Source organism: Chiloscyllium punctatum, chromosome 24 (assembly GCF_047496795.1).
Source record: "Chiloscyllium punctatum isolate Juve2018m chromosome 24, sChiPun1.3, whole genome shotgun sequence".
Taxonomy (NCBI): Eukaryota; Metazoa; Chordata; class Chondrichthyes; order Orectolobiformes; family Hemiscylliidae; genus Chiloscyllium; species Chiloscyllium punctatum.
Window position 1 is genome coordinate 13,611,992 of NC_092762.1, and position 25,700 is coordinate 13,637,691.

Genomic DNA, 25,700 nt, shown 5'->3' on the forward strand with positions numbered 1-25,700 from the left:
TTAGATAAATTGAAGCTTTGCATTTTGGGAAGGCAAATCAGGGTAGACATTATATACTTCATGGTCAGATCCGGGGCGTGTTGTGAAACAAAGGGACACAGGGCTGCAGGTGCATTGTTCCTTGAAAGTGGAGTTGCAGGTAGACAGAATGGTGCAGAACACATTTGGCACATTTGCCTTAATCAGTCAGAGCATTGAATATAGGAGTTGTGGTGGTATGTTGCATCTATACAGGACGTTGGTGGGGCCACTTTAAGAATACTGCGTACAACTCGGTTTTCTGCAGAAATGACTTGCACAGATGTCCCAGGACTGGAGGTTTGAGCTTTAGGGAGAGGCTGATTAGGTTGAGGTGTTTCCCCCTGGAGTGTCAGAGGCTGAGGGGTGACATTATAGAAGTTTATAAAACCATCAGGGGCATGGATATTCTGAACAGCCACGTTCTGCTCCCCAGGGTAGGGGAATCCAGAACAAGAGGGCATAGGTTGAAGGCGAGAGGGCGAATGATTTAGAAGGGACCTGAAGATAAATGTTTCACACAGAGCGTAGTGTGTGTGCAGAAAGTGCTGTCAGAGGAGGGGCTGAAGGCGGTTACAATCGAACATTTAAAAAGTATCTGAGAGGAGGGATATTGGCTAAATGCCGGCAAATGGGACTAGATCAGATTTGATATCTGATCGTCGTGAACAGATTGGATTAATGGGTCTGTTTCTGTTCTGCATGACTCTCTGATTCTATAAGAGGGATGACGAAAAATTCTGAAAGTACCTGTCAAGTGGGAATTCTCTTCACTGGAAGTTTATTGTGCCTCTATGTTCTAATTGATTGAAAGCTGCATTACTAAATATTTGACAGAGAAGTGAGTCACGGATATTGGGATACAGACAGGAAAGTGGGCCTGAGACCCCAACCTGATCAGCCACGATCTTAATTCCTGGTGGAGAAGGGTCAAAATATCTAATGACCCACTCCTGCTCCTCAGTCCCATGTTTCTGTGTTCTATTCAGCCCCTCATACCTGCTAGACAGGAATAGTTGGAGGCCACCTACTCCTATGGCCTGGTGCACAGAAACAGAGGAGACCATTCAGCCTCTCAATACTGTCACACACGCTTTGAAGTGATTTGGGAAATGTAATTGGAAAATCCAGGCTGGGTACGAAAGAGTCCCCTCATCTCTCTTTATAGAGCTTCCCCTCTCTGCAACTTGTGCTTCAGTTGTTGGTCACGTTGTAGACTCAGATTCACTGTGAATGCAGCCCATATACCTCACCCAGAGATGGCTCACAAAATCATCTGCTCTTCCTGACTGCAATATTCAAAAACATAACATTCATGAAAATAACACCCACTAACTTTCCAATAACAGGCTGTGACAACATCAGAAACAGGGGCAGGTTGTTCACTCCCCAAGCCTGCCTTGCCCTTCACTAAGATCATGACTGATCTGCTCTCTGTCTCAAATCCTCTTTCATACCCAATTCTTCATAGCCCTCACCTCTCTGACAGGTCAATATCCATCTCCCTCCTCTTCAAATACTTTCAGTCATCTCGCTCCCCGAACACCCCTGAGGAGAGAAATCCTGACATTCAAAAGCATTTGTTTGAAGAAAACATTTGCTGCTCCTACATCATGGCCTATTGATATGAACAAAAGAAGTTGAGACAAGGGTTCAGGTAAAAATGACTGGCCCCGATATCAAGGCAGTGGTTGGCTTTTGTTGACATCAAGGAGCTTAACAAAACTGCACTTAATGGGAATCAGAGTAACCTCTCCAGTGTTTGGAGTCAAACATGGCACAAAGGAAGATGGTCATTATCTCAGTCCTGGGCCAGCTCTGTGGGAGGTCCTCAGGGTAGCTTCCTCTTCACAAACAGCTTCAGCTGCTTCATCAATGTCTCCCCACCTTCACCCTCCCCACCATAAGATCAGAAGTGGGGATGGTCACCGAACATTCCACAATGTTCAGAACATTTTGTCCCCCGTCAGCTCCTGAACTAGTCTGTGTCCGTGTGCAGCAAGACCCAGACTCCATTGAGACTTGTGCTGTTAAAGTGTCGGTAACATTCATCTACCAGCACTGCCTGGCACTGCACATTGCCACAGTAAAGCAAGAGTTCATTCAGCACCTCACGCTGGTTTCACAGGAGTATGAGGAAGCCATTCAGCCCATTGACACTATTGGAGAAGAACAGGGACAGCCTATTACTCAGAAAGAGAAGGAGTCTAGTGTGATGGACCACACCAGAGCGCCTGGAAAATATGTGAAGGCGGTAGTCTAGACTCTATTTTTATTTTAATGGAAATGTAAAGTGTCTGTTCTAGACGCAATGTGACTGGTCAAAGTACTTGGTGTGAAGCAAAACACCATTTATTGAAACACGAAAGATAAAATGAAATCAAAGAAAGAGGAATCTAGGATAACTTAATTCTATTGGACAAGTTAACAGAATAATAGACCTAGGAACTATTAATAATGAACTGTTCCAATATAGGAAAATCCCATAAACACAGCCCTTGGCAGAAAGGAATATTCAGAGAAAGAATGTCACAACCATTTCTCTAATCCAGGAATTAAAAACAGCACCAAGAGAAAACTCAGAGAAAGTAGCAGGAGACATTCACTGAAGCTTCCAACTCTGTGGAGACCCCAATAGTTTCTGATGTTACTGAGAAACCAAAACCCAGAGATCCTAATCTGTGAGAGCTGGCCACACCCATTCAGGCTGCATTAAAATAAACACAAGGCCTCTCTCGTTGTTTCCTCGAGTGGTCTTAAGTAGCCCGCTTGGTAATGGTTGTGCAATCTCCCTCTTAAAAGAAACCCGGACAAAATAACCTCTTAAAACTGCAGCATCATCACACTTATCAGTACATCGAGCTTTCAAAAAGAACCAGGTGTAAGCCAATTCGGCCCTTGACCCTGTCCAATCCGATGAGGAAGAAGCCATTCAGTTCCTTGGGTCACTTACACAGCAATGGGATGAGGCCATTCAGCCCTTTGAGTCACTTTCACAGGAACAGTAAGAAGCCATTCCCCCCTCAACGTACTTACACAGGGACAGAATGAGGCAATTGATGCTGATTCCTGATGAATGGCTTATGACCGAAACATCGATTCTCCAGCTCCTCGGATGCTGCCTGACCTGCTGTGCTTTTCCAGCAATCGACGCTGTACTCTGATCTCCAGCATCGGCAGTCCTTACTGTCTCCAGAATGATGCTCCATCATGATGAACAAGTGGAGCAGAGTCTGCACAGAAAGACTGCTCCATGTTGTTCCTCCTGGCTCCGTTGCTTATAATACACACGTGGGACTTTAATGTGGTTTTCTAATGGTGAGGAGGGAAGCCATATGTCTTGTGTGAAGTCTCAAGAAGGCATATTTCATCTCTGAGATGCCAGCCTGGTGTTCTCTGTGCAGGGCGGAAGCTGTTGAGAAAAGCTACCTGTTTCAGATGGAAGGTATTGTGGCTGCTGTTGGGGATTGTGAGCAACATGACGTTCAGTACGGGTTCACTCACCAACTGCACAGTTAATTTAGGCATATAAACTATTAGGAAGGTCACGTTAGACTGATGAATGGACTCTCTAATTTCAAATAGTGCTGATCTTGTTCATGTTGATCACGTCTAGTGCACGTCCTGTTCAGTGTATCCTGTCTGCCTTACTCTGTCCAAGTCTATTTCCACCCTATGATCTGTCTGGCCATGTTTACTATGATCTGCTTCACTGCTCATAAACAAAGTGTTTCCCTGTACTGAGGTACACGTGACAATAAATCAAACCAATCAATCCTGGGTAAAGTATGGAATTTTTCACCCTATCAATATCTCTTTTGGAAATAAGTAATCGCTGCCACTCCTCGTGTTTCAGCGTCACCATTTCTTCGTCTCTCACAGCTCTACAGATTAAACACTCAGCTTCTTCACTCTATCCTCACCGGTGTCTGTGGTAAGAAGACTATTCCTTACAAAGGAGATCAAATCTGTAGAGAGTGCCCCTAATGCTCTCTCAGCAAGGCTCTACAACAGCAGGAAGATGGCTTTACTTATATATTCGAATCATCTTACAATGAAGCACAGCATACCATTGACTGCACCCATTACTTACACAGGGTTTGATTCAGAGCAGTCAGCATAGATTTGTGAGTGGGAGATCATTCTTCCCAAATTTTTTAGAGTTCTTTGATGAAGTGACCAGGAAGGTTGACGAGGACAGAGTGATAGACGTAGTCTCCATGGATTTCAGTAAGGCCTTTGATAAGGTTCCAATGGCAGGCTGCTCTGGAAGGTTACATCACGTGGAATGCTGGGGGAACTGGCCAATTGGATACACAGTTGGCTTGATGGTAGGAAGCAGAGGGTTTAGTGGAAGGATACTTGTCAGACTGGAGACTGTTGTCTATGATTATCTATGATTATCTATGACTGCAGACACATATACTTGTGATAAAACTTTTCAATGATCTCTGAATCGGCCAAGCAAGAAACTGTATTGTATTAAACTGCTCTGAGGTCTTAAAAGGATAAACCTGGACAGAACACCCGGCCCCAGCCTTAGTATCGGAAAAAGGGAACGGGAAACACAGTCCTGTTGACCCTGCAGAAACCTCCTTCCTAACATCTGAGAGCTTGTGACAGCATTTAAACAGTTTTCCCACAGACTGCACAGAAACATCAGGAATGGAGTAGGCCATACAACACATTGAGCCTACCTCATTGTCGTTCATGTCCAAACATCTCCACAATGCACTTATCCCACACATATATATATATATATATCCGTTAATGTGATTAACCGTGGGAAGCTATAAAATAGGAAGTGCAATAGTCCCTTTGGTCCATCGAGATGGCTCCCAATTAAATACAATGATACCTCGACCTTTATTTCCACACCGTACTCCTGCTCTCACACCATCCCTTTTCTGTCTCTAAACCTGTATTTATATTCAGTGTCTTGGTTTCCATGTGCGAGCACATTCCCCAGTCTCTGAGGGCAGACGTTTATTGGCATCTCAGTGCAGAATGGCCTGTCTGTATCTAATACAGTGGCCCCTTGTTTTATACATCACAGCCTGGGATATTATCATCCCTGCTTCCATTCTGTCTCACCCTGTCAGAGTTTTATATATCTCACTGAGATCTTCACACATTTTCCTAAACCACATGGAATACAGGCCCAGTCGCCCCCAAACTCTGCTCCCACAGCAAGCCTGTCATCCTAGCGATCAGTCTGGTCATCTTTCGCTGCTCTCCCTCAATGTCAGGTTTGCCCTTTATTAGGTACAGAGACCAAACCTGCACACAATATTGCACAATGTTCAAGATGGGGTCTCACTAAGGCCCTGTACAGCAGCAGTAAGACACCCTTACTCCTGGACTCAAATCCCCCTGAAATGGAGGTCAACACCCCATTTACCTTCCTAACTGCTTTCTGCTCCTGCAATATTGCTTTCAATGACTGGTCTGCAGGGAGATCCAGATCCTTTGAAATGTTACAGCTCCCCACTTGGTAGGTCTATGTACACTGGGCAGCGTGTGAATGCCATTCCCAGTATGGCCTTGTGGGTTCAGACCTCACTGCGCTGCAGGGACCTCAGAGGCTGCGCAGAAGGAAACAACAAAAAGGAGCAAGCGTCCCTTTGTAGATCAACATGTTTCAAACAATCCCTTTTCAAACGATAGGCTTCCATTCTATTGTTCCCGCTAAAGGGCACACTGTCACCTCTCCCCACATTGCTCTCCATCTGCCACGTATTTACCCATTCACTCCTCTTGTCTTAGTCACCTTGAAGCTTTTTTACAACCTCCTCACCCACTCACAATCCAACATCCTTTAGTTCTGTCAGCAGGTTGGGATATATTGTATTTGATTCCTGCAACCAAATGTTTAATGGGTATTGTGAACAGATGGGGCCTGAGCACTGATCTCTGTGATATCCCAGCAACCTTCCTCTGTTATTTTATTTAAATAATATTTATTTCCTGAATCTGGGTGTGACTGGCTGGGCCAGCATTTATTGCCTGTCCCTAGTTGCCCTTGAGAAGGTGGTAGTGAGCTGCCTTGTTGAACCGCTGCAGTCCACTGTGGATTCAGTGATGGTAACACCATTGAATGACAAGGGGCAGGTTAGATTGTATTTTAGTGGTGATGTTCACGGTCTGGCATTTGTGTGGCGTGAATATTGCTTGCCACTTGTCAGCCTGGATACTGTCCAGATCTTGTCGCATTTGGACATGGCCTGCTTCAGTATCTGAAGAACCACAAATGTTGCTGAACATGGTGCAATCATTGGAGAACATCCCCACTTCTGATCTTAAAATGGAGGCAAGGTCATTGCTCAAGCAGCCCTGAAGATATTTGGGCCTAGGCCACTGCCCGAGGGACTCCTACAGACTTGCCCTGGAGCTGAGTTGACTGGCCATTATCAACCATAACCATCTTCCTACATGTCAGGTATGATTCTAACCAGCGGGGAGTTTGCCCCTGATATCTATTGATTCCAGTGTTGCTAAGGCCCCTTGATGCCACACTTGGTCGAAGGCAGCCTTGTTTTAAAGGGCTGTCATTCTCACCCCACCTCTGGAATTCAGCTCTATTGTCCATGTTTAAACCACGGTAATGAGGTCAGGAGCTGAGTGGCCCTGGTGGAGCCCAAACTGAGCGTCATTGACCAGGTTATTCCTGAGCAGGTGCTGCTTGAAACCACTAAGACCTTCCACCACTTTACTGATGATCGAGAGTAGACTGATGGGGTGGTAATTGGCCGGATTGGATTTGTTCTGCTTTTTATATACAGGAGATAGTTGGGGTAATTTTCGACGTAATCAGGGAAATGTCATTGTTGTAACTGTATTGGAACAGCTTTGCTAGGGCAGTGACAAGGTCTGGAGCACAACTTTTCAGTACTATTGCCAGAGTGTTGTCAGATTATGTACCCTCTGGAGTATCAAGTGTCTCCAACTGAATCTGGATATCGCGTGGACTGAACCAAACTGGCTGATAGCTGGCAACTGAATTGCTGAGGACGACTGGAGGAGGCTGAGCTGCATCATCTACTCAGCACTTCTGACTGAAGATTATTGGGAATGTATAAACGTTATCTTTTGCACTGAAGTGCTGATCTCTTCCATCATTAAGGATGGGGATACTTGTGGAATCTCCTCCTCCAATGACTTGTTTAATTGTCCATAACTATTCTCAACTAGAAGTGGAAGGATTGCAGAGACCTGAACCGTTGCTTGTGGAATCACTTAGCCTGTCTGTCACTTACTGCTTGTGCTGTTTGGTGCACAAGCAGTCCTGGTTGGTGGCTTCATCAGGCTGACACCTCATTTTCAGGTATACCCGGTGCTGCTCCTGCCCTCCTGCACACTCCATTGAATCAAAGTTGATCCTCTGTCTTGATGGTAATTGTTGTGAGGGGGATATGCCAGGCCATGTGGTTGTGGTTGAGTACAATTCTGCTGCAATAGATGCCCCACAAAACGTTATGGAAACCCAGATTTGAGCTGCTAGATTTGTTTGAAGTCTGTTCTATTTAGCACGGTGATAGTGCCACCCAGAATTATGGAGGTTATTCTCAATGTGAAGGTGTGACTTTGTCTCCACAATGACTATGCAGTGGTTACTATTACCCGACACTGTCATGGACAGATACTTGTGCAACTCGCAGATTAGTAAGGCTGTGGTCAAATATGGCTTTTCCCTCTTGTGGGTTCCTTCACCACCTGACATCGACCCAGTATATCAGTTATATCCTTTAGGACACGGCCAGCTCAATCCGTACTGCTGCAGCTGAGCTACTCTTGATGGTGGACATTGAAATCCCTCACCCAAAGTACGTTTTGTGCCCTTGCCACCCTCAGAGCTTCCTCCAAGTGTTGATCAGCATAGAGGACTACTGACCCATCAGTTGGGAGAGGCTGGTACATGGTAATCAGCAGGGGATTGCCTTTCCCATGTGCAAACTAACGCCATGAGACTTCATGGGATACAGGTCACTGTTGAGGACTCCCATAGCAATTCCCTTCCAACTGTATCCCACTGTGCCGCCATTTCTGTTGTGTATGTCCTGCTGGTGAGAGAGAAGATATCCGGGGAAGGTGATGGGTTCAGGGATATAGTCATACTCACAGAATCAGACCTTAAATACAATGTCAGGCTGTTGTTTCACGTGTCTGTTTATTTCTATTCACTGTCTCCTGCCAGCTGTCCCACTCTAGAAGCTTGTCCATATATTCACCCCAATCCACTCAGATTTGATTTTGCAAACTAGGCTGGGAGGTTTATCAACATTTTTTTCTGAAAATCCACGTGTTTTACATCCATTGCTTCTCCTTCATTTGTCTCCCAGTCAGTTTCTGAAACATAATTCCCATTTCATAAATCTATGTTAGTGTTGTCTATGACCATTATTTTCAGTCCCAATAATTTCTCCCAAACCATTTACTTACTATATTCTATATTCCATGTACTATTTCGTTTCCCACACTGGACTTTCCTGGTATTGTCAGAAAGTTCTGTGAAGACAGAACTGAAGCAGTGGATTCAGAGTTTTCCCATTTCCCTGTTCCCCATTCTCCATTCTCTGGTTTCCAACTAGAAGGAACCCACACTGTTTTTTCATACTTCTCACATTGACATAATTTGAAAAGCTATAACAGTTCACTCTTATAACCTTTGTGAACATTATCTTCAGAAACCTATCAATTCCTGTCTTAAGCTGCTCAGCTCCACATCATACACGCACAGGAGCATCGTCTCTGTACCAACAGAAATACAGCACGATCTATATTAGTCCCACTTTCCAACACCAGGCACACAGCCTGGAATGTTATGGCACTTCCAAGTGCTCGTCCAAGTACACTTAACGATCGAGAGGTTAGCCGTGATAACTCCCCTCTCAGGAAGTACATTCCAGAACTCAACACCCTCTGGGTGAAAAAAAGTAATCTTTAAATCCTCTCTGAACCTCAAACCCTTCACTTTAAGGTGTGCTCCCTTGCTCTTGACGCTCTGTCTAAAAGGAACAGCTACTGTCTATCCACCCTGTCCATGCCCCTTGTTAACTTATCCTTCTGAATCACATCTCCCTCAGCCTCCTCTGCTCCAAAGTAAAAAAACCTGAGCTTATCCAGCCTCTCTCCATAGCTGATATGCCCCATTCCAGGGAATATCCTGGTGAATCTCCTCTGCAACCCCCTCCAGTGCAATCACATCCTTCCTGTAATGAGGCTCCCAGAATGACATACAGTACTCCATCATGGACTAAACCAAGCCCTGTATAACACTTATAATATACTCCCTGATTAATAAACGCTACACCCAAAGTTCAATTCTTAACTAGTCCATTACCCTGTTCAGTCACATTCAGGGATGTGTGGAGAAACACCCTGTGAGGTCCCTAGTGAGCTGCCAATCATTGTGTACACCCCATGTCTGGTTCCTCCTTCCAAAGTACATCACCTCATACTTATCAGGGTCACATTCCATCTGCCATTGATCTGCCCATCAGATCATTCCACTTGTATTTTCCTGTAAAATCAGAACTTCCTCCTCACTACCAAACACCCGGCCAATCTTTGTGTCAAACACAAACTTACTTATCACAACTCCCACCCCTCCACCCACTCCCCCTCCAGATTCATATCTACACCATTTATGAATGCTACAAACAATAAGGGACACAGCACTGATCCCTGTGGTACACCAGGGGACACTGGTCTCCAGTCACACAAACAGCCTTCTCCCACCACCCTCTGCCTCCTGAAACTAAGACAATTTTCGCTGTAACTTTTCAAGTTATCCTTGATACTCTGAGATTTTACTTTATGTTTTTCAGTTTCCCATGCGGAACTTTGTCAAAGGCATTGCATCAAAACAAAATAAGCGACCTCCTCAAACTAATTGAATCAACTCCATTAGTGTGACTTCACTCTGATAAAGTCATGATGATTATCCCTGATCAAGCCTTGCCATTCTGATTGGAGTTCAATTTTCTCCTTCTCTATTTTCTCCAGTAGTTTCCCGGGCAGTGATTTAATACTCGCTCGTCTATAGTTTCCTGGTCTATCTCTACCACCCTTACTGTGAAGTGCAATCATAATAGCTGTTCTCCAGTCCTCTGGCACCTCCCCTATTGTCAGATTCTAATTAAAATTTCCAGTCAGCGTCTTTCCTCCCTTGACTCCAACATTATCCAGACCTGCAGATTGGTCCAATTTTATACCAGACAAAGCCTCAAACCGCCGCTCGTATTTTACATCAATCTCTTTCCAAGAGCTTTCCAGTCCATCTTCTCGAATTCGGTACCTGCATCCTCCTTCTCCCAAGTAAAACAGCTGTGATGTTTACATGTAACAATCTATCAATGTTCTCCGGGTTGACAAACTGATTGCCCCTTTGGTTTCTAATGGACACTAACTGTTTGCTGATTATTCTGTTCTACTTGACCGTGTAGAATATCATGGGATTCTCCCTCATCTCTCCTGCTTGCACTTCTCCATGTCCCTCGGTTGTTGTCTCCCCTCTATGTTTCTAAGTTTCACTAAAATCACCTCTCATCTTTTGAAACTCGAGATCACAAGCTGAGTTTCCACATCAGACAATCTTGCCATTTTAGGGATTAATCTGGAGAATACCTTTTGCAGTTCGTCTGTAGTATATTCTATCTTAGATTGGGACTCCAAACGGTACACAATACTCTCAGTTTAGTCTCAGCAACACTCTGTGCAGCTGGCGCATGGCATCTTCTATATTTCAATCACATTCACATGAATGTAAACCTAATTTTTCGTTTCCTATTTGCTTGTGTTTAGATTACATTGCGTTACAGTGTGGAAACAGGCCCTTCGGCCCAACAAGTCCACACCGTCCCGCCGAAGCGCAACCCACCCATACCCCTACATTTACCCCTTACCTAACACTACAGGCAATTTAGCGTGGCCAATTCACCTAACCTGCACATCTTTGAACTGTGGGAGGAAACCGGAACACCCAGAGGAAACCCACGCAGACACAGGGAGAATGTGCACACTCCACACAGTCAGTTATCTGAGGCGGTAGTTGAACCCGTGTCTCTGGCGCTGTGAGGTAGCAGTGCTAAGCACTGTGCCACTGTGCCGCCCAATTCCTTTCACTTTAACTTTTCTTATGATGTTAGTGGGAGAGTTCTTAAAAAAGATCCTCTTGAATATCCAACTATACATTATCCATTAGCTCCTCATTGCCTACGTCCACAAGAATCATCTTCAAACCATTCCAAAAAATGTTTGCCACTTATGGTTTTCGTTTCATCGATGCATTATCATCCTCCCTAGTTTTCCCATTATCTTCTATATATCCAGTAACACGTTCTTTATAATCGAGCCCAACAGACACCCGACCGCGGATGACAAGTTACTGATCTTTCGTTCACCACTCTCCATCTTCATCCTTTCTTAAACTGTTGGATAATATTTATAAACTTTGCCTTATTCGGATTGGCTAAATATCTTTCGGGAATTTATTGGAAAACAACGTGATAATCTGCGATGCAATCAATATGCCTATTGCTGCTTCCTCTGAAATTCTTGTATCAAGTACATCTGATCTGTCAGATTTATAAATACTCAATCCAGCTTTCTTTTAAAACATGACCTCAACACTTATAAGAATAATCTTAGACTTTACTTACACAAGCCCCATGGTCACTTGGTATTTCTGGGAGAATTTCTGGATGTTCTGCCTTGAAGATAGACACAAAGAAACTGTTTCTTTTCCCTGTGATTTCTCTGTTGTCTTCAATAAATTATCCTGTCCGCACACCCACTGTTCCATATTTGACCTTGTTCTTACTTTTGTTTCATACACTGATGTACTTTTATTTTAGCAGTCTTTATGTTTTTCTTTTGTTTGTATGCTTTTTCGCGTTTTGATTTTCTTTTCTTGGTCATCAGTTGCTGGGTCCTATATTTCTCCGAATCCACTGGCTTACTATGGTACTTGGCATTTTTCTAAGCTAATTCCTGTGATCTAATAGATAGTTGAAGGTGAGGCTGAAAGGGTTAGGTCAGAGAGGCGGGTGGACCAGATTGATTGGAAGGAAGATGAACACATAGGAAAGTTCAAAAGGGGGGAGGATGCTGAGTTGGAAGATTGGACTGGGATAAGGTGGAGTTAAGGTAAATGGGGAAACGGGTGAAACCTACATTAATCCCCTGTGGTTGGATGGTCCCAAGGTAGAAGAGGAACCTTTCCTCATCTGTGCTTCGGGTGGTTAGGGTTTGGCGATGGAGGAGGCCCAGGACTCTCACGTCCTTGGCAGAGTGGAAAGGGGAGTTAAAGTGTTCAGCCAGAAGGCGGTGGAGTTGGTAAATGTGGCTATCCGAGATATGTTCTCTCAAATGATCCACCTGCCTTACCAATGTAGAGAAGACCACACTGGCTTTAATGAATGTAGTAGATGAGGCGTTCTGTCTCCCTTCATCACCTATCACTTTCAACCCCACCTTCATCTACCTATCGCATTCCTAGCTACCTCCCTCCTGCCACACCCCCTTCTCATTTATCTCTCAGCCCCCTTCATCATAAGCCTCATTCCTGATGAAGGGATTATGCCCAAAACGTCAATTCTCCTGCTCCTAGTACGCTGCCTGACTGTGCTTTTCCAGCACCACACTCTTCGACTCTGATCTTCCAGCACCACACTATTCGACTCTGATCTCCAGCATCTGCAGTCCCCAATTTCTCCTCACACCTTCAGGGCTTGCATGATTCAGATTTATGACAGTTACTTCAAATAAAACAAAAACTACCGTGTACTCAAACAGCATAAAAGAAAACCAATGCATTGTGGTCACTGTTCCCAAAACGTCCTTTACAGCAAAGTTTTCAATTATCTTTTCTGATCATCCAACATCAATTTCTAAATAACCTGATTTCTAGCTCCGTGCTCGACAAAATGTTAATGCCACCATCTAACACATGCTCATGAAATCCATTTTTCCCAGCATTAGCATTCAGTTGGGTTAACACGGTTTAGATATAATGTAAACAGTACGTTATTACTGCAGTACCCGCAAATGTGTATATCTCATTTCCTGTTTTATAACATGTTCAGCATTTGTATTGCAGCTTTCACTTTGATATATAACTCCCATCAATGTTTCCTTCTCCTTGCTGTTTTTGCGCTCCACCTTACTAGATTCTGGAGAATCTGAGCGATGTGGGATTTGGGGAGATTAATGGTAGAGATCATCTCGCCACATCATTTATGATCTTCTTAAGCATCATTGTGACATTTTCTTCAGATCTCCCGTTACGCTAGTAGGGTAGAGAAGGACAATGATCGTTCATAAATGCTCTGTATTTCCCCAGAGAGCTGAGACTGCTCTAACCTGGGTGGGAACCTTACAGCAGGATGGTAAAGCATTGCTGCTGCTGAACAGGTTCTTAGTGCGATCACATCTGGAGTAGTGTGTACAGATTTAGTCTCTTCAATGAAGAAATGATGTTGTTATATTGAAAGCAGCTCAGAGATGGTTCCCTCAGCTGATTCCTGCAATGAAGGTGCTAGCTTATAACGAAAGGATGATTAGGTTTATCCAATAGCCATTTGGTTTTACAAAAATAAAGGATGATCTTATTTCAACATAGATGACAGGAAGGAGTCAACAACTGAAGAGAATTACACAGATAGTGGGGGAATCCATTCCGTTCTCCAGCCTGTTACACAGGAACAACAGGAGGATATTCAGGCCCTCGAGCCTGTTACACCAGAATAGGACGAGGCTGTTCAGCCCCTCGAGCCTGATGTATATTTACAGGAGGAGGCCAATCAGCCCCTCGAATCTATAACACTGGACCCAGAGTAGGCCATGCTGCACCAGTATCCTGTTACGCAGCAACAGGATCAGTCCATTCAGCCTCCTCAAGTCCGTAACATAGGAACTAGAAGTGGTCACACAGTGACTGGAGATTGTTACACTGGGATAACAGGAGGCCATTCAGACCCACCGAGTCTGTTGCAAGGGAAATGTGTTTGGATAAAAACTATCTGAGACTTTTTCATGAGAAAGGAGGAGGTATTCAAGCACATGTCTGTTGTATGGGAACAAGAGAAGACCACTCGCTCCCTTCGTCCCATCTCTGGGATACATGAGGAGAACATTCAGTATCTCCACCGATTATGGAGAAATATGAGAAGACCCATCAGACCCTCAAAATGTTACACAGCAACGGGAAGGTTCCATAATCCCCCACCCCTCTAACGCATCAACAGGAGGTGGTCATTCTGGACTTGGAGATGACAACATGGGAACGCCAGAAAGACTTCATCCCATCGATTTTGTACACCAGCAGGATGATGAGTCCAGTCAGCCACACATACCGCTTATGTAGCAATTGGAGCACATCTCTTAAAACCTTCTGCCCATCAAACAGGAATTCAAAGAAAACGTAAAGGTTTTAGAAAGGGAAGAACTTATAATAACTAAATACATTAGGGAGTAAAATGCAACAATAAAGTATTGTAATTTAAGGCAAATTATTAGAATCCATTGTTGAGGACATTTGCAAAAAGTAAACCACAATCCATCGGACTCAACATGGTTTTACAAAAGATAAACCATGATTGAAGTGTTTTCTTGAGTTATTTAAAGATGTGACAAACAAGGTGGATAGTGGGAAACCTGGAGATGGAATATATCTGGTCTTCATGAAGGCATCGGATATGTCGCTTCTCCAAAGAGTGAGTGGTAAGATCACACAGCATGAGTTTAGGAGTAATTTATGAGCTTGGATGGAGGCTTGGTTAACTAACAAAATGCAGTCAGATTAATTAAATGTATCATTTTATATTGGAAAATGCAATTTGTTGGGTGCCATAGATTTCAGTTCTCATGCTTCAACCATTTGGGATCGATATTATTACTCGGTTGACGGGATAGAAAATACTATAGCTACATTTTCAGATGACACTAACATTGGTGGGAAATTGCTTCGGAATGATAATGCAAGAGATTTAAAAAGTATATAAATAGGTTGGGTGAATGGGCAAACATTTGGCAAGGAAAATTAAAGTGGATAAATATGGGGTTATTCAAGTTGGCCAGCCTAATAAAAAGGCAAATTATTATCTAAATGGAGAGAAAGTTCAAAGTGCTTAAGTGCAGAGAGATCTGGGTGGCTGTTTGCATATCACAGAAAACTTGCTTGCGGGTACTTCAAATACTGAGAAATGCAAGTATAACTTCAGCGTTTATTTGTAAAAGGATAGAGTAGAAAGGTAGGGAGTGTTACTGTTGCTATGCAAGGCATTAGTGAGGCTGCAACTAGAGTACAGTTTGGGTGTCCTGCAGAATGAGGTATTTCCATTGGAGGCAATTCAGAAGAGCTTCATTAGAATGATTCCATATTTGAAGTGTTTGCCTTATGAAGAGTAATTGAGCAGTTCAAGCCTATACCCTCGATTTTATAAGAACGATAGGAGAGCTCATTGAGGTCTGTAAGATGTGAAAAAAAATTTGAAAGTGTAGATGTGGAGTGGATATTTTTTTCATCAGCCGCAATCTCCAACAAGAGACTAGAGTTTGACGATCGAGAGATAGCAGGGATGTGGAACAGAGGCCGCGATGACATCAGCCATGATTGTATTCCATGGCGGAGCAGATTCGAGGGGTTGGATTCCTGACTGATTCTCCTCTTTCATATTCAGCTTTTCCACTGTGTTACACAGTAATGGGAGAGGACTGTGTATCAAACAGGAAGCAGACGCTCCGGATAAATCAGTCTTAATCAGTTTGACAGAAAGTCACCAGTGGAGTCACACAGTGACCAGTGCAGGGCCCTCCACTATTTACAATCTATATCAATGATCAGGAGGATTGAACAGATATAGAGATACTGAGTTTGGTCATGTTGCTGTGATAAGCAAGAGATTAAATTATCAAGAGAGGTAAAGGCAATGGATAATAATTTGGCAGGTGCAATATAACATGATACAACCTGTCATTTCATTTACAGGAATAATGGAAGGCAGTATGTAACTGAAATGGAGAGGGATTACAGGACTTAATGATACTGTGTACTGGGGGGTTCACTCAGCCCCGTTCAGACATGGGAGGTTTTGCTCCGTCCCTGATCGTCTGCTCCTTCACACTCCAAGGGACCCCATTGCTCTCCGTACACATGGAATGTTTTGAAGTGTTTGGTTGGTGATGGGGATGCTGTTTTTAAACATGTATTAAGGGGACGGCCTTTATCCAAGATACATTCATTCATTTCTACATGGAGACCCGAAGACGATGGGAATGCTGTCTGCTTCTGAATGAAGGAACTGTGGCTGCTGTCAGGACAGAGGTATTCACCAACGTAGTGTACTGTGCATGGACACACGGTAACATTAACAGAGAGAGAGCTCCTTCAGTTCCTCTACCTCTCCCCATTGACATGGGTACTCTGCAGATGCCAAGTACACCATCAGGAATCCCATTATACTGGATACACCCGGCAGCTCCCTGCTGTGGGTGAAACAATGTATTTACATCATCCACCATATATATCCTCCATCACCGAATGGTTACATTGATTGCAACATACTGGGAGATGATGGCTATGTCACCCAGTCCTGTTTGGAAAGTTCCAGAACATAGAAGCTGAATGAAACTGTGACCCGAACAGCCACTGGCAGCACCATCCTTTCCCCTGGGGTGAAGCTGCAGGACGCGTTAAAGGAGGTGACACCGCTCTGTGACCAGCTCCTTGTTCAATCAGTGTCACCTCACACTCTGCTCCTGTATTAAGTGTAGCTTGCGAGGCTGTTAATGGAAAACTCAGGTGGGTCCAACGGATCCCTTTCCACACATACACTAACTCTGTGTTTTCAGAGTTTCCCCACTCTGTAACCTTTACTCCAGTTGTTGCTCATGTTACTGACCCAGATGCTGTAACTACAGTCCCCAGGCTCCACCCAAAGATGGGTCAGCAAATCCTCATGTCTCCCTGAATGTCTCAGGCAGCTCGCAGCACAAACCTCCAGCAAACCATCCCCAACCCCTCCACTAAATGTTCAATAAGAGGAGTCAGTCAGAAACTCCTCATCTATAAGTGTTGTGGACAGACCAGATCCCTGCAAAATATTTTAAGAAGGTCGCTTAGACCCAAACCTTTCCTTATTTTACAAATAGATGTGAAGTTTGCGTTCCAGATATGTTGTGACTGGTCAAACCACTCGACATTAAGCAAAATATAATCTATTCAAATGCTTTAGTTAAAATACAATTAAAGAAAAGAACATTTTGAAATAGCTTATATGTTTGAACACTTACACAAACAATAGATACCGTACCTTCTTGGTATACACTGCTTGGCACAAAGATATATTCAAATACAGATCCTGACATGCAGTTTTCCGATCGAAGCGATATCAACATCAACAGAGATCTCAGAGAGAAAAGCAGCTGGGGATCATGTATTGAAACTTCCAACCCTTTCCGGGATCCCCAACAGCTTCTGAATGCTGCAGCTAAAAGCAAACCGAGTAAAACCTGGTCTGGGAGAGCTGGCCGCTGCCCTTCCATTGTTACCAATGTTTTAATAAAACCTAAAGGCTTTCTCAATTATTTACTTAAACTGTTTTCAGACAGCAGTTCTGCACCTCTGCCTTTATAACCTCTCTTCAAAAAAAAAATCCCAAGATGAAATCACCTTTTTATAGTGATAGTATACTCACAACTCCACCTTTAATAAAATGATCCATCAATATAAAAAAGGATTCATTTTAGACCTCCTAATCTTCCTCTATGAGTAGACTGGCGGGAATGGCGGGATTACCTTACACTGAAAGACTGAAGTGACTGGGCTTGTATACCCTTGAGTTTAGAAGACTAAGAGGGGATTTGATTGAAACATATAAGATTATGAAAGGATTGGACACTCTGGCAGCAGAAAACATGTTTCTGCTGATGGGTGAGTGCTGAATCAGAGGACACAGCTTACAAATACGGGGTAGACCATTTAGGACAGAGATGAGGAGAAACTTCTTCACCCAGAGAGTGGTGACTGTGTGGAATGCTCTGCCCCAGCGGGCAGTGGAGGCCCAGTCTCTGGATTCATTTAAGAAAGAGTTGGATAGAGCTCTCAAATATAGTGGAATCAAGGGTTATGGAGATAAGGCAGGAAGAGGATACTGATTAGGAATGATCAGCCATGATCATATTGAATGGTGGTGCAGGCTCGAAGGGCAGAATGTCCTACTCTTGCACCTATTGTCTATAGTCTATTGACTGCAATGCATATATATTACATTGACTCTGAACATACAAATGTTCACAACGAGATTCGATTTCAGTCATTTTACTCCTGCCACAGAATGCCTTTGTCTTTCTTCACTCAAGTTTCCACAACGTGTCAAAACTTAGGTTTTCTAACCCTGTCACATGTATAATTTCATACTGAATGGCGGAAATAATAAGCTCAGTCGACACAGACTGGTATTTTTCTCCCAAAACTTCTCCAAAAACTTTAAGGGGTCACGATCAGTGAAAACGATTTGTCTCAGATACGTTATTTGTAATTTAAATGCTGAAATGTTGTAACGCCAACACCAAGCTCAAGGCCTCCTTCCCCATTGTGAAATAAAACTGTTGATGTTTCAACTGGACACTCCAACCACACGTTACATAATGGAGCACTTCTCATCTCTCCAATAGTCCTTCTGAATGACATAGCTCCTCATGTCTCAGCATAAAAGAATTACATCCTTCTTTACCTCTTAATGCTGTAACCTCTTTACCTGCTACTCCTGGCCTATGCCAGTAAACCTTACGCTCACAGGGATATGTTCTAAGAAAATCTCACACATTCTTCTCAATCTCTCACAGAAACCAAACTTTGATTTCTGAACTCAATCATCATCACCAGCCATTTTAGCTTCTAACCTTCCCATTGTTACTCTCTGCTCTTCCACATGAGTTCTCACGACTGCAGGAAGTAAATTGTTGAACTTCTCGAAAATAAGAATCTCTCTAAGGTTCATAGGTTTGCTCTGTTTTAATACCCTTCCCCACCTTTCAAAATTTATTTGATCCTTTCAAACACAACGTGCGTTTAACCAGGCATGCTATTTTAGATTCCTGAAACACTGTCTGTCAGCATCTGGCACAATCTCATATGCACTTCAAATGGCTTTCTTTACCTCCTCATACTCAGCATATACCTCCTCTGATAGGGATGCAAATGCCTACCAGCTTTGTTTGAATCAACTAAATCCACATGTTCTCTGGCAACTGCATTTGTTTAGCCACTTTCTGAAATGATATTAAAAGGCTCCCTCCATCATTCTCATCAAATTTAGATAATTCCTGGATGCATTTAAACAGATCCCCGTCAGACCTTTGGCTATATAGGGTTGCTCATCCTCACTATCCTCCTTATTCAGCCGACTGTCCGCCTTCATCTCCACCTTCTATGTCAACTTTCCTCTCGAATTACTAACTTTTGAAGTTGAAACTCTCTGCTTTTCTTCTCTCTTTTTCTCTGTTTCGTCTTCATTTCCTTTTCTTTTATTTCTACTTTTCATCATAATTGAAACTGTTTCAATTCCTTCTCATGTTCAAGGTGCCTCATTTGAAATTGAATTCTGGCCATTTCCAAAGGTTCTGATGGCGGTTCCACCAAATGTAATTGCTGAGCTATAGCTGTAATTATCTCTCATTTTCGCACAGACAAACACAATTCCAACTCCAGCTTGTTTGCCAATTCCTACAGCTTCCCTTCTATACCTTTTGTAAAACCCCTAACTTTACTTCTTCCACACCCAGAGAACTCTTAGTGACTGAAATTGTCTTTATACTCAACGCACTGTTTAAACCAACCGAATTCAACATCCAGAACCAAAGACACTAACAACTACCATACGTAACCTTTGAACCCAATAGCCTCCCAGTGCATATTCTCCAGTGTTTGCATGAGCTTTTTCTGGATTCTCTAGTTTCCTTCCACAATCCAAAAGTGTGCATGTCAGGTGAATTGACCATGCTAAATTGTTTGTAGTTTTCAGGGATGTGTGGGTTAGGTGCCTTAGTCGGGGTAAATGTGTAATAATAGGGTAAAGGAATGGGTCTGGGGAGGTTACTCCTCGGAGGGTTGGTGTGGACTTGTTGGGTCGAATGGCCTGTTTGCGGACTGTAGGGTTTGTAATTCTAATTTGGTAAGAGGTCTAATTTGGTAAGAGGTCTTAACACCAATTTCGGCTAAGCTCCTGTCTATTGTTGGAATATTCCGGTCTAATGTTCTCAGATTCTGATCCATTGTTGGAACATTCCAGTCTCATGTTCACAGATTCTGATATCTCCTCCCCTTCTCTCTGGATCTGCTGATCCCTGTCAGTGCTGTCGGTGATGCTCCGCTCATGTTACGGGTTGACACATTGAACGGAGCCCATTTATCATTAAAAGATTGAAACCCTCCACCAGGATAATTAGAATCCATGGAGATTGGCATTAATCGCAGTCACTGAACAAATAGGCTCAGTTAACCTATTCAATAAATCACTTTTCATATACTGGATGCAATGGATGAGGGTTGCTGAGGGATGGACCATAAATCTTTCAATATTTTATATCTTTTTTTCCTTGTATATGAGAGTATTAACAGAACACTGCAGGGGTCTATGTATGTTCCATTCTGTTTATGAAAGGAGGTCGTTATAAAATAACAGATTGGCTGCATTAAAAATGTTGGGGGGGTGGTGTGGGTAAGTTTCTAGATACCTGAATCCAAAGTACGGTACTTCTTGACCAGTGTGCGGCCACTCCTGGTGTTGATGCCCTGTTGTCAAATCCTTTCATAACCTTGAGATAGAGCATTGGGACTGCTGCTCAGGAACAGGCCGAAGCAATTCTGTCCCTATGGGCCTCTTACAGAGGGATAAGAGAAGACCAATCAGCCCATATTAGCCTGTTGCTACTTGAAAAGGTGGAAAGCTGGAATATTGGCACATTTTGTCAACAGAATCATTCAGAACAAAGAGATGTGTTGCTGCAGCTGCATAAAGTGTAACTGAGAGGGCACCTGCAGTACATTGTGTTGTCTGTGTTTCTGTAACTGAGAAAGGATGGACCTCCATCAGATATAGTTTAACGGCTGCTCGTAATCCACAGGTTGTTGTGTCTCGGATTTGTTACACAGGGACAGGAGGAGGCCATGCAGCCTCTCGAGTGTGTTTAGAAGAACTGGAGGAGGCCATTAAGCCTCTTGAATCGATTACAGAGGGACATGAGGAGCCTAATCAGACTTTTGAGCCCGTTATAGAGGGGCAGGAAGTGTTGATTTAACTTTCAAGTCTGTTTCACATAAATATTAGTTTTAAATTAGTTGTGGAATAGGAAATACCTGATGTAAACATTAAAGTTCTAACTTTGAACAAGGCCAATTTTGAAAGTGTTAGGCGAGCCCTGTGAAAGGCTGATTGGAATACCCTATTCACAGGGAAAGGGATGGTTGGGAAATGCAAGGCCATCAAAATGTGGTTTCAGAGAGGCCAGAGCCAACGTGTTCCTATTAGTGAGATGGGCAAGGGTGGTGAGTGCAGGGAGTGCTGGATGGTTAGATATATTGATGCTCTGGTCAAGGTAAGGAAGGAGGCATATGTCAGGTAAACAGAGCTGAGATCAAGTGAATCCCGAGAGGAGTATAAGGGCAATAAGTGTATAGTCAACAGGGAATTCGGGCCAGAAAAATGTGGACATGAGATGGCTTTAGAAATAGGGTTAACGAGGCATTGAAGAAATTCTTCAAATCCTTTAATGGTAAAAGATTAACTAGGGGGAGAACTGGGCCCCTTAAAGATCAGTAAGACTACCGATGTGTGGAACCACCCGAGATTGGAGGGATATGAAACAAAACTTTCTCCTCAGTATTTAATGAGGAGGAGGTTACAAGAGCGAGAGAATGAATAAATATACAGTGAAACATTGAAAAGTGTCTATTGTACAAGGAGGTGTTTGACATTTTAAAACGCATAAAGGTGAACAAATCCCTGGGACCTGATCAGTTGTGTCCCAAATGTTTGCGAGAAGCTAGGAAAGAAATTGGTCAGCAATATTTGTATCATTGATTTCCACAGGTGAGGTGTCAAAAGTTTGGAGGGCAGCTAACATAGTGTCATTATTTAAAAAGTAAGGGAAAGAAAACAGGTAACCATAGATCGGTGAGCCTGACGTCAATGGTGACTAAATCGTTGGAGGGGATTTTGTTGGAAAGGATGTAAATGTATTTGAAAAGACAAGGACTGAAGAGGGTTTTGTACATTGGCGATCACGTCTCACTGACTCGGTGTAATCTTTTGAGGAAGTGATGAAGATGATTGATGAAGACAGGACAGTGGATGTTGTCTTTATGGAATTAAGTAAGATTACCAAAATGTTCTACATGGTAGACTGGTTGGCAAGGTTAGACTTCCTCGGATCCAGGGAGACCTCGCCATTTAGATCCGAAAATTTCTTCAATATTGGAGACAGGGCGTGACAATGGTCATTTGTTCATTAAACTTGGAGACCTGTGACCAGTAGCGTGCCGCAAAGATGAATCGTGGGTCCACTGCCTTTTGTCACTGATACAAATCATTTACATTTGAGTATATGAAGTATGGTCAGTAAGTTTGTAGATAATTCCAAATTTGGTGGTGTAGTCGACAGTGAAGAATGATCTCTCAGACGATAATGGGACCTTTTTAGGTGAACAGAGGAGTGGCAGATAGAGTATATTTTAGTTACATGTGAGGTGTTGCATTTTGGCAAGACAAATCAAGGTAAGACTTACAGGTAGTGCCCTGTCGAAAGCTGCCAGTGAAGGAGAACTCCATTGAAATTATTGAATCTCTACAGTGAGGAAACAGGCTTTTCGGCACATCGAGGCCACACCGAACCTCTAAACAGTATCCCACTGGACAAACACCTGCCCTATCCCTCTGAGCCTGCATTTCCCATGGCTAATCCACCTCCCCTACACATCCCTGGGTATGGTGCGCAATTTAGCATGGCCAATCTACCCTTATCTGTATATCTTTATACAGTTGGAGTAAAACATAGCACCTGGAGGAAACTCACACAGACACGGGGAGAATGTACAAACTCCACACAGCGAGTCATTCAAGGATGGAATTAAACCCATTTCGCTGCCCTGTGAGGCAGCAAAGTTAGACTAGTGGTGCAGGTTCTCTGTTCCTTGAAAGTGCTGTCACAGGTAGACAGCGCAGTGATGAAGGCATTTGGTGATCTTCCCTTTATTGGTGCGTGCTTTGAGTCGAAGCATTTGCATGACATGTTAAATCTGTGCAGGACATTGGTTTGGCCACTTTTCGGAAAGGCGTTGTCAAACTTGAAAGGGTGCAGAAGAGCTGTAAAAGAATGTTACAGGTGTTGGAGGGTTAGAGTTACAGGGAGAGTTTTAATAGGCTGGGGCTATTTTCAAGTGTTGAGGCTGAGGGGGGACCTTAAAGAGGTTTATAAAATCATGAAGGGAATAGATAAGGTAAAGAGTCAATGTCTTCCAAGGATAGACGAGTCCAAAATTAGAAGACAAAATTTTAAGGTGAGAGGAGAATGATTTAAAAAGGGAAATGAGGGACAACATTTTCACACAGAGACCGCTGTGTCTATGGATTGAACAGACAATAGAGGTGGTGGAGGCAGGTACAGTTACACCATTTAAAAGGCATTTGGATGGATACATGCATGGGAAGTGTTTAGAGGGAGATGGGCCAATTGCTGGCAAGGGGGACGAGATTAATTTAGGATATTTGGCGGTATGGATGACCAGACCGAACGATCTTTTTCCGTGCTGTACATCTCTGAGAGTCTATTGACCCTTCAGTGTATAACACGGGAACAGGAGGAGGCCATTCAGCATCTGAATTTTGCCAATCGGCTTGTTTGCTCAATCACAGAGAGTCAAATACAAAAATACATCATTCAGATTTTGATGGTGCTTTACAGAAACAGGGGAAAGGCGTTTAGTCAAGAAAAAGCTGTAAAGAATGTGAAGAGGCCATTCAGTCCCTCACCTCCATTCCACAGGAGCAGCAGGTGAGCACAGAGCTACTGGAGCCTGTTACTCAGGAGCAGGAGGAGGACATCTACTTTCACAAAACTTGGGATCAGGAGGGAGTCATTCAATTGCTTGAAACTGGGGCACAGGGACAGGAGACAGTCACTCAACTGATCGAGGCTGAGACACAGGAACAGGAGCCAGTTATTCAACTGCTCAAAACTGGGTCACAGGGAAATCTGGAGGCTAGTGAGGCCCGAGGATCCTGTTACGCAGGAACAGGAGGAGGTGACTCAGTCCCCATCAGTATGGGACACTGGGAGAGAAGGGGAGTTTGCTTGGAACAAACAGAAATATGTGATAAGTTGCATCAGTGGTCCATTCAATCCTGCCCCACCATTCACTAAGACCACAGCTGATCTGATGGTGATTCCCTCATTCCATTTTACAGAGCTTCCCCTCTCTGCAGCCTCTGCTCCATTTGTTGGTCATGTTGCAGACCCAGATGCTGTAACAACAGTTACCATGACTCATCCAGAGGGTCGGGTCTAACTGGATGAGTCAGGATTTGAAGGGTCCAATCACAAGAATTAAAACAAAAATAAAGGCATAGCCGGATGTTTAGTTCTCTCACATTCGCAATCTAACTCACATAACCATTACATATTCAGGATGGAGCACTGTGTAGATCCGGCTAGTGTACTGCTGAATGCAACTCAGCTATGTGCAGAGTGAAACTCTGTGCAGCCCACACCAATGCTTGATCTATAATCCTGGGCTAAATGTCCAGCATGGGGGGGCTGAGCAGTCCGCACTGGATCATTCATATATAAACCCAGATTGTTGCATTGTTCGGTAACACTGTGTTAGATCGCAGCTCAGTGTGGGGAAACTTGCGACCAATGTTGGAACTGACAGGATGTGCAGCTCCCATCCATTTACAGCTCCATATCTCCAATATGCATTGACAAGGGATGCTGCAAATGTGAAAGTCACTGTGAGGAAGAGATGTAAATGGAAACAATTTAAATACCAATAGTTTTGATTAAGGCGCGTATCACTCTAGTATTTAAAGATGAAATAACTGAGATAATATCCAATGAGATTTTGTAAATGATGCAAACAATAAGAGGGGTTGGTAACGTTCTAGTGGTTGCACTATAAGCCTTCAAATAATCAATGGGAATTAGAAGAACAAATATGCAGGAAGACTGGCGAGACTTGCAGGAGCAATAGGGTTGTCATAATAGGTGATTTTAATTATCCTAACATAGACTGGGATTTCCAGAGGGTTAAGAACTTCGGTGGAACGTAATTTGTTAAGTGTGTTCAGGAAAGCTTCCACAAGCAGCATGTACAGGGTCCTAGTCGGGAAGGGACAAACTCGACCTATTGTTGGGAAACAGGGCAGGATAGGTGACGGAGGTAAAGTGGGGGAGCATATTGGGAAAAGTGACCAGAGATGTATTAATGTTAAAATAGTTATGGTAGGGAAAAGAATTGGCCCACAGATTCAAGTTCTAAACTGGGGCAAGGCGAATTTTGTTGAAATTAGACAGGGCATTGCAGGGCTTGATTGGAGTAGTGTGTAACCAGATAGAATGATTCAGGGCAAGTGGGAGGGCTTCAAAAGTGAGATAGCTCGAGTTCAAGGTCTGCATGTTCCGGT